General features: G+C 42.0%; 1 pseudogene; it reads right to left on the minus strand.

The window, feature by feature from the left end:
- Nucleotides 1-5,952: 5,952 nt before the first annotated feature.
- On the minus strand, nt 5,953-8,025 carry LOC127078490 (regulator of nonsense transcripts 1 homolog; annotated as a pseudogene).
- Nucleotides 8,026-16,240: the final 8,215 nt, after the last annotated feature.

A 16,240-nucleotide genomic window follows, 5' to 3' on the forward strand; every position in this document is an offset into this window, starting at 1 on the left:
GGATTGTTGACGACATTAGGAGCCGGTGCAAGGCTGATAGCCTTTGAATCAATGAGGTCCTGAACTACGTGCTTAAAAGCTTTGCAGTTCTCAATGTTGTGGCCAGGTGCCCCAGAGTGGAAACTACACCTAGCATTGGCATCGTAACCCACCGGAAGTCTACCAACAGGAGGAGCCAGAGTGCGTAACTGCACAAGTTGTAGCTGTTGAAGACTAGCAAGCAGTTGAGCGCACGACATTGGAAGAGTGTCGAAACGCCGATCCATCATCCTTTGCCTCTGCTGATAGGCGGGTCTGTTACCTGGTTGTTGTTGTTGTTGATACCGAGCTTGCTGACGTTGTGGTTGTTGTTGTTGTAGTGGTGCTGCAGCCGGAATAGTCACAGTTGCAACAAACGGTCGCTGATGATAGTTTTGAAAGTTATTCCCTTGGACACCTCTGTTCTGATATGAAGTCAAAGAATTCACTCCCCCCTCTCTCTGCTTCTGTCCTCCCATAAATGGCTTCTTTACTCCTGATGAAGATCCACCTCCATTGTGGCTCTTGTAGGTCTTCAGGTAATTCTCTACCCTCTCTCCGGTAGAGACCACATCAGCAAAGTTGGAGGCATTGCACCCCACCAGACGCTCCAGGTAAGGTCCAGGCAAGGTATTCATGAACATGATGGCCATCTCCTTTTCCAACATGGGAGGTTGAACACGGGAAGCTGTCTCCCTCCAGCGTTGAGCGTATTCCCTGAAGCACTCATTGCTTTTAAGAGATAGGTTCTGGAGTTGAGTTCTGTCTGGGGCCATGTCCGTATTATACTGGTATTGCTTCACGAAAGCTTCCGTCAAATCCCTCCAACAACGGATATGGGCTCTATCCAACCTCATGTACCATTCCAGGGATGCCCCAGCTAGGCTGTCCTGGAAGAAGTACATAAGTAGCTTCTCGTCATCAGAGTATGCAACCATCTTTCGGAAGTAAGCTTGCACATGGGTCTTCGGGCAAGAGCTACCATTGTACTTGTCAAAGATTGGGACTTTGAACTTCGGTGGGACCCTCACGCCTGGGACCAATCCCAAGTCAGAAACATCTACCCCCAGGGGGTTTTATCCTTCCACCGCCTTCAGCCTCTCCTCTAATCTTCTGAACATGGGATCCATGCCATGGCCCATGCCAAAGTCTTCTGGCAGTAAGAACTGATCATCTTGATCATCGTGAATGGGTTGTTGATCGTGGTTGTTATGTGGGATCGGGACAGGCCCCGGTCCATTAACCTCTACAATTGGAGGATCAGTCACGACCTCTGGTTGAGTAGTTGCGGGATTCCTTTGTATCATTTGTCTAATCTCTTGCTGTCCTTGCGCTACTCCCTGAACCACATCCATGAATTGGTTCATACGGACCCTCATCTCAGCAAGTTCTGCTTGTAGACCCTCCATTGCTTTCTGCTGGTTTTTGCGGGTACCGTACCGGTGAATTCCTGAATCAGCTATCCTGCTAGTGGAACCCCACAAAATGAGAACACCGCGACGGTACCTGTTATGCAAGACATGCTATGGATATGCAAATGTAATGACATGTTTATCAATTCCAAAAGGTATTCTAACCCTTTGATTCCAGTCTCTCGTCAGATAAAAAGTGTAAGAAAACCCCGACCCGAATCAAGAAGAAGATATCAGCCCCTGGGAATAGATAAACATGTGTTGAATGATTTGAATGCAAAATGATGTGATGCAATGCAGTGACATGGAAATCGGGACTGCTGTATCCGCTTGAACATCTGTCGGGTTGCACTGTTTGAAGAGAAAACCCACTGAAGAATATAATATAAGATCAAAACTCTGCTCCAGAAAACCGGGTTGGTTGGAGGTTAAGGTTTTCCTGAATTTAGCCCGCCCCTCACTGGTAGGTTCTAAGAACTGAAGTTTGTCAGCTTTAGCCCTTCAGTCGAGAATAATACGTTTACCACTGAAGGTTTGGCATTATTACGGGATAAAAGACCTCCGCTGACTCCCCTCAACAGGATATCCTAAAGCAAGTTCCCAATCTCGGGGTCCTCGGATTGAGCAGCGAGAATGCGCCCACCAGAGCTAACATAAACGCGTCTCGGAGGAGAGGCCTCGACTGAGTTCTCGGGAAATGGTCACCAGAGTCGACGATTTCTAAAGGAATATCTGTCGTTATGGAACACCCATAGGACAAAATATATCCAACAGAAACCTCGTCTGGAATGTGGGTCTCATGAACGACTTAACGTAGCAACACACCACGCAAGCCTCATGACTATCCACTCTAACACCTATGTGTACACTCAAGCCTGGGTAGTGGGCTTATCTCTCATAAAACATCCCACCCCAACAAACAAACAACCCACGGAACCCACAGATACAACAAACATATGTACATGAATGCGATAAGGTAAAGCAGGTAAATGCGGAAAGTAAACGACTGTACAAAAGCATAAACACCCAACAAACAAGAAATCTACAAAAGCTAGGAGGGACTCGCTTAGGGAAACCGGGTCCCCAGCAGAGTCGCCAGCTGTCGCAGCCTGAAAAATACAGAAGGTGCGAAAAAACAACCGGCGAAAGAAAAGTGACAGAAGAGTCGCCACCGTGCGTTATTTATCCCAAAGGAGGGAAAGGAAACGCTCGAAGTAAACCTGAAGAGAGGAAAGGAAAAGACAAGGTCTCGCAACCAAATCTTGGGTTCGGGAGTCGATTATGCGAAGGGAAGATATTAGCACCCCTACGCATCCGTAGTACTCTACGGGATCCACTCTTGTTGTTTCTTGTCTAAAGGGTGTGTGTTTATCTAATGTACTATTTTCTAAAAGGGTCAAGAGAAGAATGACTCGCACGGATGTCGCATCCATTGCATACGTATCTCATCTGAATATGAGAATCAGAGTCTTCGTAGCTCGGGTACCTATGGGTTAAAGAGATGTGTGCTCGCTAAGACATCGCGTCTTATGCCTACATATCTCATCGGGAATGAGAATCAGAGCATAATGTAGTTCGGCTAACTACGGGAACAAGGGTCTCGATTGCAACTAGGGCAAGAGAAAGGGAAGGTCTCGATCGCAACGAGGGCGAGAGAAAGGATCGCAACGAGGGCGAAAGCAAACAAGGATTAGTTGTTAGTCGTTAGTCAAACTCGGCAAGACATCGCATCTTGTGCCTACGTATCTCATCTGAACATGAGAATCAGAGTTGCCGTAGTTCGGCTACATAGGGATTGCCATCTGAACATGGACTTACAAAAGGAGGACACCAGTTGTGTCAAAGGAGAGTGGGCGATGTGTTCACGTCCTAACAGTAGGTGTCGCAGCTCGCTGAATCGAATCTTAGGCAGTTACCTCTTTGCAATAGAACGGACTACATGCCACAAGATCGGAGACGCTCAGAAAGGTCTAGAAGTGGGGGAAACTCTGCCCTAGAGTTGTCATGCAATATGTACTTAGGTGTTAGGATTTACAAATCTATATTCGGAAAAGCGTCATCTATCTCTACTCAACAATCGTGGTCGAAACAATGTTTTGTATCTCTTAAGACAAGATATTTTCATTTTTAAAGGTTTTTGATTGGTCGCACGACGACGAGAAAAAAAGAGTTTGATTGGTTGGATGTGCTTTGAGTGATGGCGAGAACCAGGATTGGCGAGATATACATCTCGAATCCTAGCCTCAGGAGTGCATGGTATACACCATGTTCCATTTCCATCTTTATTTGCAAAAGTGTTTAATAGAGATTAAGTATTTTTGGGTTTGATTGAGAAAGGGTTTGAAGAAACCGCATTGACAATTTTAGACGATGGCGAGAGTTAAGATTGGCGAGGCATACGTCTCGAATCTTAACCTCAGGAGTGCATGGTATACACCATGTTCCATTTCCACCTTTATTGAAAAAGTGTTAAATAAGAATTAGGTATTTTGAGTTTTGTTGTGAAAATGACTTGACCTAGATCAAGTATTGATGGACGTTTGAGAAAGATTTGAATGAGTGTTTGAGAAAACAAAGTGGATAAATTGGATGATGGCGAGAGCTAGGATTGGCGAGATATACATCTCGAATCCTAGTCTCAGGAGTGCGTGGTATACACCACGTTCCACTTCCATCTTTATTGAAAAAGTCTTGACTATGAATTAATATTTTTTGAGTTTTTATTAGAGAAAATGGCTTGACGTTGAGTCAAGCGTTTGATGAAAGTTGGAAAGAAATGGAATAGAATAGGAGGGAGAAATGAATTGATTTGTTTATTTGAGAAAACACTCGACGTTGGATCGAGTCTTATTTTTTTTATCTTTCGGAAATGGTTGATTTTATTCTTGTGTTAGTAGCTAACTAAACAGTCAAGCAAATAAAGAAATGAAAAGCAGTAAAATTATTACACATCGGGGGAGTGGGGTACATTTTGTCAAATGGGGATTTGAAATACTGAAATAATTAAATCGGACCCAAACAACAAATAATGCAATGTATGAGTGTAAGTGCAAGAGAACTGTCTCATTGTAAGAAGGCCCAAGAGTAAGCCATGTGAAGAAAATAACACAACAAGTTATATTTACAACACACTTAAAAATTAAATTGAAAAAAAGGGTAAAATCGGGATTTGCACGGATGGAAATTGAGGGAAACACAAAACCTAAATAATGTGCTCAAAGCCGGTTTGCGCATGTTGACAATAATTGAAATGTCATATGCGATTAATCGAAACGCGGCGAAATACCATCAATATATCGATAAAAATAATCATGGATGAACAACATGGAAATCGTTAAACCCATAAATTAAAATCGATGTTTAACATTAAAATCAACAAGTGTTTAAAAAAAAAAGGAGAAAAATAAAAATAAAAATAAAAGGTTTAAAATAAGAAAAAGTGGTAATAATAATAAAAACTAATAAAAAATAGAAAATATGTTAAAACTGAAAAAAATGTTGCAGACCAAGGATCAAACCCAGAACCTAGGGTTTATCAAACAACATTCCTACCACTGGACTAGAACTATCCGTGTTATACAGTTTCAAACACTAATACATACTATAACAGAAGCCGCACCAAACCTTTTAAATAAAATACAAAGTTGAAAACAGTAACTATGAATAACAAAGCTCATGTTGAAAACAGTAACGACGAATCCAAAGCTCAGTTTTCTTTTCATTTTGAAAATCAAAATCTTAACAGCTAGTTAACATCACAAGCAGAGGTGTTGCTAAATCAAACATGGAGTTCAAAGCATAATCGAAACATGGAAATAAAGCTCGGAAAAGAATCTAACCGGTTGCGGCGAGCTCGACCGACGAATGTGAGTAAGCGCTGCCTTCGATTCTCTCCTTTTCTTTTCTGAATGGTAGCCGTCAATCCTCTCCAAAAAATAGGGTTTTTTTTTGCCTTCCTGTTAGTGAGCAGTGGCCTCTCTTTTATAGTCACACTGCTAAGGTCTCTTGAATTAGCCGCTGAGATCAAAGGGGTGTTGGACTTGGAAGTGCTTTTGGTGCTGCCAGTTTGTCTATCCTGTTTTGGTGCTTATTCTGAAAAAGGTAACATGTACCTTGTACTTTCTTTTTGAAAATGTTTCAATTCCTTTTGTTGCTTGTGGACTTTTTACCGCCGGTAAAAGGCTATTCACTGCTGCGAATTCACTTTAATATAATATGTGTTCTTTGATGTTTGCAGGAAAGAGGTGGGGAAGTATGATGAACTGCTGCCATAATGTTCCAGATGGGAGCCTCCCTAATGTGTTACTCGATAGTGGCATATTTCTTGTGCATAGAAAGCGTTGGCGCGACATATTTGATGCTAGTATAATACCCCGCCGCTACCAACTGCTCATCCGTAGCTTCTTTAGAACATGATGTGTCTACGCCATCGAGAAAACAATCATTTCTGAAATCAATATCAGATGAGGTCTCAGTAGGTACTATGTATTTTGATATAACTTTTCCTTCTATAAGAAAATCTTCAATGAAACGGAGCAGCTCCAGCAACAAATTTTCTAACAAAATGATCCTTGTGCCTGCATCAGCCAGAACTTTACAGATGTGTCAGACATAAGAATTCAAGCAAAGGATACATGAGAGCCTGTGGATGGTTTTGCCCAATTCAAACCAACAATGGTTGTATCAACTCTCTCACGGCATGGTTATTAGAGTGTATCCTGGCAATTATTTGAGGCAGAACAACTAGCCAGGTGTTGATATTAACTAGGGAAAATCCTTTCGTTAGGGCCATTTGAACTTCTGCAATAGCTCCATGGTTGGACCATAGTGTTAAAAGGCGAAAGAATATCCTGTAAACTCCCGTCAACACCTTTTGAATTTGCTGCACATGCTATAGAATGAAAGTATCCAGTGACAGCAGCAACAACAAACTGTGCTGCAGTGTCTAGGAAACCTCTTAAAGTGTAATGAGACATCACTGCTAGAAAGTTCTCCTTGTTCATCCTTCAGCTGTTGTAACTTATGAAGTTCACTCTTATCAGATGTGTCAAGATGTCGAACCTGATAGTGAAGAGTTAAATTCTCAACAGGTGAACTCACAGCTTCCCTTGACTTTGCATATGGCCTCACAACCTGCAATCCAGTAGCACTTATTTTTAGCCAACCGGTCCATGGCTACATTACTGGGTGCACAAACCAAAACCTGTCCCTGGCCTTGTTTGGCCATGTGATATACAAGTGCTGCTGATGTTACAGTAATACCAGTACCAGGTGGTCCTTGAATCAAACTAATAGGCCTCTAAAAAACACTCTTGACAGCAAAAACTTGTGATGCATTCAGTTCCGGAAGCCCTGGAGCACCAAAGCGACGAGGCAATGCATTACGCACCATCTGAACCTCAACTTCATGACCCAGTAAGTGGTGACATATTTACCAGCTGACACTTGTCTCATCAACAACAAAAGTTTTCGTAGCTCCTTGCATCCTATCAAAGCTGGTACTTTTCCAAACAAAATCAACACTAAAACCATGATTGACATCAACTGGAACCCCCTGGCTAGCCCGAAGTTCCAACGCAACCTCCTCTTGTGCAGTTAGCTTAATCACATGACCCATTGACTGCCAAGAAGGATGTGCAGCCTCACCGGAATAGCGCCAACGTAGCTCATCACCAGGTACGAGCCGTAACTCATTATCTTTCTTTGGAAATACAAAATATGCAACACGTTTCTTATTGAGACCAAAATCCCATCGAATTGTAACGTTGTCCTTACTTTGTGATTCTTTCAACATCTTTTCATAATCAACTTCAAGCTTAAAGAGAGGTGCAAATACATTTTGGTACTGACATGCATCTTCATATTTCAAAGCCACAGACTGAGGCTCATCGTCTACACCAGGCTTCTCAAGGTCTTCAAACGAAACATCAGGGTTTGTCTTCCACAGTTCTTCCACCTTATTTATTTGTTGTGCACTTATTTGACGTGCCTTTAACTGCTCTTGTTCAGATGGGATCTTGACGAGCCACTGCAAGAAACACCTATCATCAATCAAGGGACACCATTGACTAAGGTCCCAATTCATATCCTTCAAAGCATTGACACTCAAACAAGGTTCACGACAAAGAATAACAACTACACTTTCTGTCTTTGCAGAAATAAATCCAAAGAGAAACACATTACGACATCCACAGTTGTAGCATTCAAGAATTGCCTCTCCAAGTGGACTATCTTTGTGCAGCCAGACTTCCTTATGCTTTTCCCGAACCAGGTAATTAACGATGTGCGATTCAGAAGTGTTTCCCCTAGAATTACAGAACCATTTGCGACACGAAGGTACATTGCACCTAACGACGCAAGCTGGATTAGACACCCCACAATAACGACAAGCATGTTCAGTGAAATCCCCTTTACCAAACTCATAATTATCATCATCACCAGTATCTTCAAAATTCAACCCGCTCATCCCCGCCGCAAGCGAATCCACCATCTGGCTGCTGCTGATGAAGTCGTTCAGCCTGCAGCTTCTGCAACATTAGATGGTCTGCCACATAAAAATTATTAAAGTTTTGTCCCATTCAAGACAAGAACTGGTCTTCCAATGTACCTACACGCTGATTAGGATTAAAATGCCTATTTATCCCATATTCATCAGTCCATGTATCCCTGAAAGACGGATTTACCATGCCACTCATAGAACTCTGATCAGTAAAATGAGCATCTCTATCATTTAATGCTTCAAGACTGATAACATGTCACCTTCCTTTCAGCATCAAGATGCATTACCAGAGAAAGGGCTTCTCAAAGAACAACATGGGAAGCATTGTTTTTGGTTTTTTTTCAATTTTATTCACGTATGCTGTAAGAATAATATATGGTCCAAAACAGGTCGGCGACAGTTTATGAAAATCGTCCGTTTCCATTCCGCAGGCCTTACAAATTTGCTCATGAATGTGTTTGCGCTAAAGATCAAAGATCACACTTTTGACTGGTTGCTTTCAAACTTAGTTATGGCTCTGTTATGAATATGACTTGGTTGAGTGAACTGAAACACGGTCCGGCTAGAGATATATGGACTGGAAGGAAACGAAATCAGCCATGCTAGCTATTTTGCAGATTGGATGTTGTTTTGACCAGCCCGGTTTGATGCCTATGAATTGTTAATTCCATCATGAAATTCATTTGAAGGACGTGTAGGGCGCGATTCCATCGGTAAGCCGACAAATTAAACATTAATGCATTTTCCTTTAACTTGTTCTGTTTCTGCAGGTTCGGCGGTTTTATGCAGAATGGCTTTTGGTCGTAGTCAAAACCGTGCTCTCACACCAAGCTTCCTAATAACATCATCAAACTATGGCAACTGAACTTACAATGGGACTCAATCATTCTATGGCATCTGTAGCATGGTTAACGGTATTGGAATCACTACTTAAATTAAGGACTCATTCATTCCTTCTGGACCAATGCCTTGTTGGAACGTACCAGCAATCTCATCCACATTTTCATTTTCTTCAATTATGCAGGGTAACTTTGGTTTGATGATTGTGTATTTTCCAATCAGTTTGCAACCCTTACAGTCTGATCATCACCAGCCAATGGAACAAGAATAGAAGGAAATTCGCCAAAAGTTCAGTTTGCCATTTATCTTGCGACAGACTACATAGAAATGCATAGCACTGAAGACTTTCAACCCGAACTGCAGCAGGAACACCTTCATCTATAAAAAAATCAGATAATATGCGGGCAGGTGCTACACTGCACCGTGCAGCTAAGCAATGGAGGTGTTCACGGCATGCATGTTTGAACTTTGAGGAAGCAAAAAATACAAACAGATCCTTTGTCATGCTATCATCCGGCCAATTTCCTGAAGATTCTGCTGACATCAAAGAGATCGAGTCATCAACTTTTGCGATAGTTTCACACAAGTTGATAGGATTTTGGTGACCACATGATGAACAGAATAATTTATGGGGACCTTTTCTATCAAGGACAGCAAAGCCTGCTGGCAGTATTCATCTGCAGGGGTAGTCTTGACAATTTCGGAGCCAGATTTAACCAAAGCAACTGTTCCATCATTCTTAGCAGCAGAAGTCAAAGGTGAAGAAAGAGCACTCATAGAATTTGCTACTGTGTTGTTGCTAGTGCCATTCCTTATCGTATTTTGAGGTTGAATATTAACTGATTCACGAGATAATGGACTTGACGGCATGGGTGAAGTTTAGGGTTTTTTGGAGTTTGGGTTGACTTTGGTCAAAGTTGACCAAAAGGTCAACTGTTGACCAAAGTCAACAATTGGTTAAAATTCAATTTTATTTGCATTTTTCTTGTAAATGGACAAATGATTGATGATTGTGGTGAGAATTTTGGGCTTTTGGATTTTGGATTGACTTTGGTCAACGTTGACCAAAAAGTCAACTGTTGACCAAAGTCAACAATTGGTCAAAATTGTCAAGACTTGTACCTTTTTTTTTGTAGAATCAAATGTGATGGTTTAGAATGACATGAAATAAATTGAAATGGATTAACAAAATGGTTTGAAGTTGGTTTCCAAATTGTTTTTTTTTATGACTTGGATGACTTTTGATGTACATGAACAAGGCCATGAAATGAGACCATAAGGTTAGGGTTTTGACATAGTATCCATGAACCAATAACATGACTGGCAAGTGGCTAGAAACACAAGAAACTTGGTTGTTCAGATGACCCAAACCATAGATGTATCCACAATCACAACACCATGACTTTGGATAAAAAAAAACAATCCTCATATAAAACCAAAGTAAGGTTAGGCCAAGCATGCCAAACAAACATAAAAAATTTAGGACCAAAATCGGGGTATGACAGTATCTCATCTGGAATGAGAATCAGAGCAAGCCGTAGTTTGGCTAACTACGGGTTAAGTTTTGGGATGAACAACGTTACTACGCAATCTACCGGATGCTCGACCTTTGGAGACTTACTCACCTGTAGTAGAAGGAGTAAACGTGTTCTTAGGAGAAGAAAAATCAATGAGTTTTTTTGCGTTTTAGGAACGCTCATGCAAAAGGGGTAATGAGGATAAGACCTCATAGCTCTTAACCCTGGACAGGGTGAGCTCATGACAAAAAGTGGGGATTCAGAAAGGTGGAACCCTCTCCACTGACCGACCGGACAAAAGATCTGGGGCTTTTATTCTGAAGCATCGACACGTAGTGTGAGCATAAAGAACGACACACTGAATAACGGGGGATTGATTACTAATCCCTTTTATCCGTCAATTGCCTCCTCTAGGAGGTCTTTAGCACAAAAGTAACACACAGGAACATTGCCTTCTATCGAGGTCTTCCATCTAGGAAAGCGGTAAAATACGAGAAAACTAAAGGGATCGAGAGGTCTACCGCACGGATAAAGATCTGAAGTAACAGTAATTAACAAAACAAGAAACCCAGAGATCCTTCCAAGCTAACACCATCAAAGAAAGTGAGTCAGTACAGGCAATCGGAATAAACCTCCGGGTGGTATCCCACAAATAAAGTGGAATACCAAGCAAGCTATCCCTGCAAGAGTATGTGAGCCCTCACGAAAACTCAACGAACGGGTTAGAGTAACAGGATGGAATCAGGAGAAAACAATGCCATAACAAACAGAAAACAGGTTAGAGCCAACAGAAAAAATCAAATGTTGTCGCGATCGCCGCTGCATCGCCTAGCGAGAGCTTGGCGAAGCTTCGCTGCATGCTCGCCTCACGAAGGTGCTAGCGAGCGCCTGCGGGTTTTGAGTTTCCCATTGATAATAGTACGATTTCAGGGACTCCAAACCCTATGGTATCCCTTTCAGAAGTCAAGTGATCAGACATTCAAAGCATTATTTTACACATTCATGCATATCTAAACCCGTGGGCAAAAAACTGAACGATACCTCACACATTCAGAGTATTCAAATTAAAAGCATAAAGTAATGGGGATAAGGGCAAACCTGATTGGAGAGACCGATAAAACTCGAAAGGCACGGTTGGGTTTGCAAGGCAACGTCAGGGTTTGCGGGAGATGGAGGTGAAATGTGTGAGTCAGAGTGAACTTTTCAGAGCTGTTTGGAGGTTGCTGCAGATTAGTTCGTAGGCTTCCCTTCCTCTTCTTTTCTCTCTCATTTTCTCCAGGGTTTGTAATAGTCTCCACTCCTGGTTTTTCTAATAATCTCCTCCCTTTTTCTTCTCAAATGAAGCTTGGTATTTATAACCTGATTTTGGTGACTTGGTGGGCTCAGAGTCAAGCCCAAAATTTTCTGTTATTTTCTAAAATGCGTGCGCTTTGCCTAGCGAAGGATCTGCTCGCCTAGCGAGCATGACATTTCCTTTCGCTAAGCGAACCAGTCTGCTCGCCTAGAGAGCATGATAACTCAGGAACAAATTTTTGCTCCTTCAAGTTTAGTGTTTGAATGATGAATAAACCCCGTTGGAACATGTTGAAAGTAACCCACGTCATTCCCTTGTATTGACTGATCACCCGAATAGAATCCACAAAGTGTCTTGGACGATACTCAAGCTTCAAACAAAAGATGTTAGTGACACATTTTTGTGCTTTTGGTTAGTAAAAAAAAGTAAGAGAAACAATGATATATAATTCACGCATGCTTGGTGATCTCAAACCAATCACAAGGAGTCCCACCCAAAGGCAAAGGGAACCAAGATGCTTATGATCCTTGAGGTTATGCAAATGCAATGTTATGATGCCATGAGGGATCTTAGGGTCAAAATTGGGGTCTTACAGATGCCCCTATTTAAGGTTATTCTAGCCGGAGAAGTGAAGGTTAAAATCTTCGTCTCGACGAGGTATAATGGTCTTAAACAATAACAAAGAGACGAATTTTGGTCCCTAAAAGACCTCATGATGCAAATGTGGGTATGAAAAATGGTAACACTCTGTGGAGGTATGTGTCCACAAAAGCAAAGAAATCAGAAGCCACTGATAATCCATATGAGCAATTCACTCCATGGGACTAAGACCCTGGGGACTCTCCTGGGGATAGAAAGGGGACAAAAATGCGCGAGCAGGTCACGACTCAAAGCTTGGGGAACAGAATTCCAAAGGGAAAAGATCCAATGGAAAGACTCGAGCTGACTCGAAGATGCATGTATTGGGGAATATGCCAATACAGCAAAAACTATCCACAACGGATACTTCGGATAAAATCCGGATGAAAACAATCCACTCAGGGACTTCGCTGGGGATGTCTAAAAAGACTCTACTGGGGAAGCAGCGAGATGAGGTATTACCGGTTTACTGGGTAATAAGCTCAACGAGACACGAGATCTGAACACCGACGAAAGGGCGAGAGATACAACATGCTCGGGAAGAATGAATATCTAAGACCGGTATAAAGGTGAGAGATATCAAGACTTCAAAACATCTGAGGGAGACCTAAAAGGTATATTTCAACTCAGGAACTCTGACTCCACAGGGGACAAAAGTCATAATAGGGAGCAGAAAGGAAGGAACACCAGGGATACCGGTTACTGGGCATATAATAGGTGACCAACCAAGGCGTGAATTAGGGAATATTCCTAAAACACTCATCATCCAAAAGAGGGCTAAAAGCAAACTCGATTACAAGATGGATACTCGACTCCACAAAGGGGATACGAATCTTACTCAACTGGGGAAGAACAAAAGGCTTCAGACCCGAGAGTGCATGAGATATACTATCTATTACCGTCAGAACGTAGATAATATACTCGCATGGACGATTATCCACAACCGGTTACTGGGTTAATAAAGGATAAATCGATCGAAAAGAAAAGGCATCGGGATACCGAAACTAGGCATATAATGATGACCAATTCAGGAGGGAAACAATCGTCACCAACAACAACAGGGTAGACGAGGGATGACCCGCTGGGGATAAATTGTGTAATTAGGGCAATTATCCAAGCAGATGAGGGGATATCATCACCGAATATTGGATAAAGATAACTGTCACCAATTAAAGATGAGCAAAAATAGTTACTCTGCAAAAAGGGAAGAAATAGGGTTTACAACTACCGGTATGAGGGTAGAGAACCACAGACTCCGCCGGGGATAATAATTACTAATTATTGAGCAATTATTCATTTACCACGGGGAAACAGGAAAAGAGTTTTAAGAGACCGATCTAGGATCAAACTAGATAGGCACACCAAATCAAGACTTGTCCCGGTGAGGATATAACTCAATGGGGAAAACCATCCCAATATATGTGTTGGGAAGGAACAAAAACAATCAACATCCACAAGGATATAACCCGGTGGGGAATATGGAAGAAAGGATATACGCTTTCTGCTTATGGAGCTGACTCTATATGGAGAGATCAGACACACACGTCTGCTTGGGGAAGTATATCACCAAATAGCAGGAGACAGCAAACAACGATATATGGCAAAGAATGCAACATGAATATCTGAATGTTATAATTATGCATGTATATGCGTGGTTTATGTATGATGTATGCTGACAAACATGACATATCTAACACCACCAGGTCCAGGAATCAACCATTCGGTACTACATCTCAAGAGAGAAAGCCAAGTTCACCGGAGAGTATCCGATCTGCTAGGGATCAGAGATACCAGGAAGCAAAGAACTCTGCAGGGGATGAATCATCAATCATTCCCGCTGGGGACGAGAGTTATCACAGACAAGGTCCACCACACCAACAACTCTATTGGGGAATCTATCCGAGGAGATAAAGGATTTATCGGGATCAACCACCAAATATCGCTCTTGCCCAAAGAGATCCAAGCTGCTGAGGAAGAAAGATTGCTACTCTGTTGAAGGGAAGAGAGGTGACTCTCAACAAGCAATCCCCTTGGTAGGATAAACCACAAGGGGTTCCGGAGGGAGGAGATACAGTCATGCCAGGAATATGGACAAAAATCTTACCCTGTTGGGGATCGTACCACCCTTGGGAGAGCACTGAGGATCTCCTAAGTATCCTTTCGTCATTGTGAATGTTCACTTTGTTTAAAAACAAATTATAAAAAAATTTGATCGTTTAAAACAATGATATTTTCTTAATCAAAACATGCAAAACATTTGTTGAATAGAAACAGATAAGAGTGCCAATAATTGGATAAAAGGCTCAAATTTATTTGATAGAATGGTAGTCTGCGAATGGCAAGACTCCATAGATCTTTACAAATTTTGAAATTGGTGATATATATTGGAAAAGGACTACATTGAACATAATGACCATTTCTCCACCAATTCTGAATCCGATGTATTTGAAGCTTTGGTTGACGATGACTGAGCGAGAATCTCTGACAGATGACCGTTTGTAGAACCAAGTCTTGTCAGGATGCAGTTACTTGCCAAATCCCTAATTTTTGCCTAGATTGCCCCAGGATGAGGTACTCAATCTAGCGGGATACAAATATTTATTTTTTCATGTCTCTAACTTTTCCTGGACCGCCCTTTCGGGTTTTCAATCCACCGAGACGCTCATTTTTGCCTAAGCCGCCCTTTCGGGTTTTCAACTTAGCGAGCTATTTTGTTCTTATTTTTTAGGCGAAGTATTTCTTGACTGCATCTGAATTCACAGGAGGAGTGAAATCCTCCCCATCCATAGTTGTAAGTATCAAAGCACCGCCTGAAAAGACTCTCTTAACAACATACGGACCCTCATAGTTTGGAGTCCACTTGCCCCTGGAATCGGGCGCGAAAGACAAGACTTTCTTGAGCACAAAGTCACCTTCTCGGAACACACGAGGCTTGACCTTCTTATCAAAAGCTTTCTTCATTCTTTTCTGATATAACTGACCATGGCACATGGCAGTCAATCTCTTCTCCTCAATCAAATTCAGCTGGTCATAACGACTCTGAACCCATTCAGCATCAGTCAACTTGGCTTCCATCAAGACTCTCATTGATGGGATCTCCACCTCTACTGGGAGTACAGCCTTCATGCCATAAACAAGAGAGAAAGGGGTTGTCCCTGTTGAAGTGCGGACAGACGTACGATATCCATGCAAAGCAAATGGCAACATCTCATGCCAATCTTTATACGTGACAACCCTCTTCTGTATAATCTTCTTGATATTCTTATTAGCAGCTTCAACAGCCCCATTCATCTTGGGTCTGTAAGGAGAAGAGTTATGATGTGCGATCTTGAACTCACCAAACAGTTCTTTCATCATCTTGTTATTCAAGTTAGATCCATTATCAGTAATGATCTTATCTGGCACACCGTAACGGCATATGAGTTGATTCTTGATAAACTTCACAACCACCTTCCTGGTCACGTTCGCATACGATGCTGCTTCAACCCACTTGGTGAAGTAATCAATTGGGACAAGAATGAATCGGTGTCCACTGGACGCTTTCGGCTCTATCATGCCAATCATGTCAATTCACCACATAGAGAAAGGCCACGGTGATGAAATCACATTCAAAAGTGTCGGGGGAATATGAATCTTATCCGCGTAAATCTGACACTTATGGCATTTCTTCACATATTTACAGCAGTCAGACTCCATTGTCAGCCAATAGTAGCCTGCTCTCAACATCTTTCTAGCCATGGCATGTCCATTGGAATGAGTACCAAATAAACCCTCATGGACCTCAGTCATCAACAGGTCTGCCTCGTGTCTATCCACGCATCTGAGCAGAACCATGTCAAAATTTCTCTTATAAAGCACTTCGCCATTGAGGTAGAAACTACCTGACAATCTCCTCAAAGTCTTCCTATCTTTTACAGATGCCCCAGGCGGGTAAATCTGGTTCTGAAGAAAGCACTTGATGTCATAATACCATGGCTTATCATCTTTCACCTCTTCTACAACAAATATATGAGCTGGTCTG

This window comes from Lathyrus oleraceus, chromosome 5, assembly GCF_024323335.1.
Source record: "Lathyrus oleraceus cultivar Zhongwan6 chromosome 5, CAAS_Psat_ZW6_1.0, whole genome shotgun sequence".
Taxonomy (NCBI): domain Eukaryota; kingdom Viridiplantae; phylum Streptophyta; class Magnoliopsida; order Fabales; family Fabaceae; genus Lathyrus; species Lathyrus oleraceus.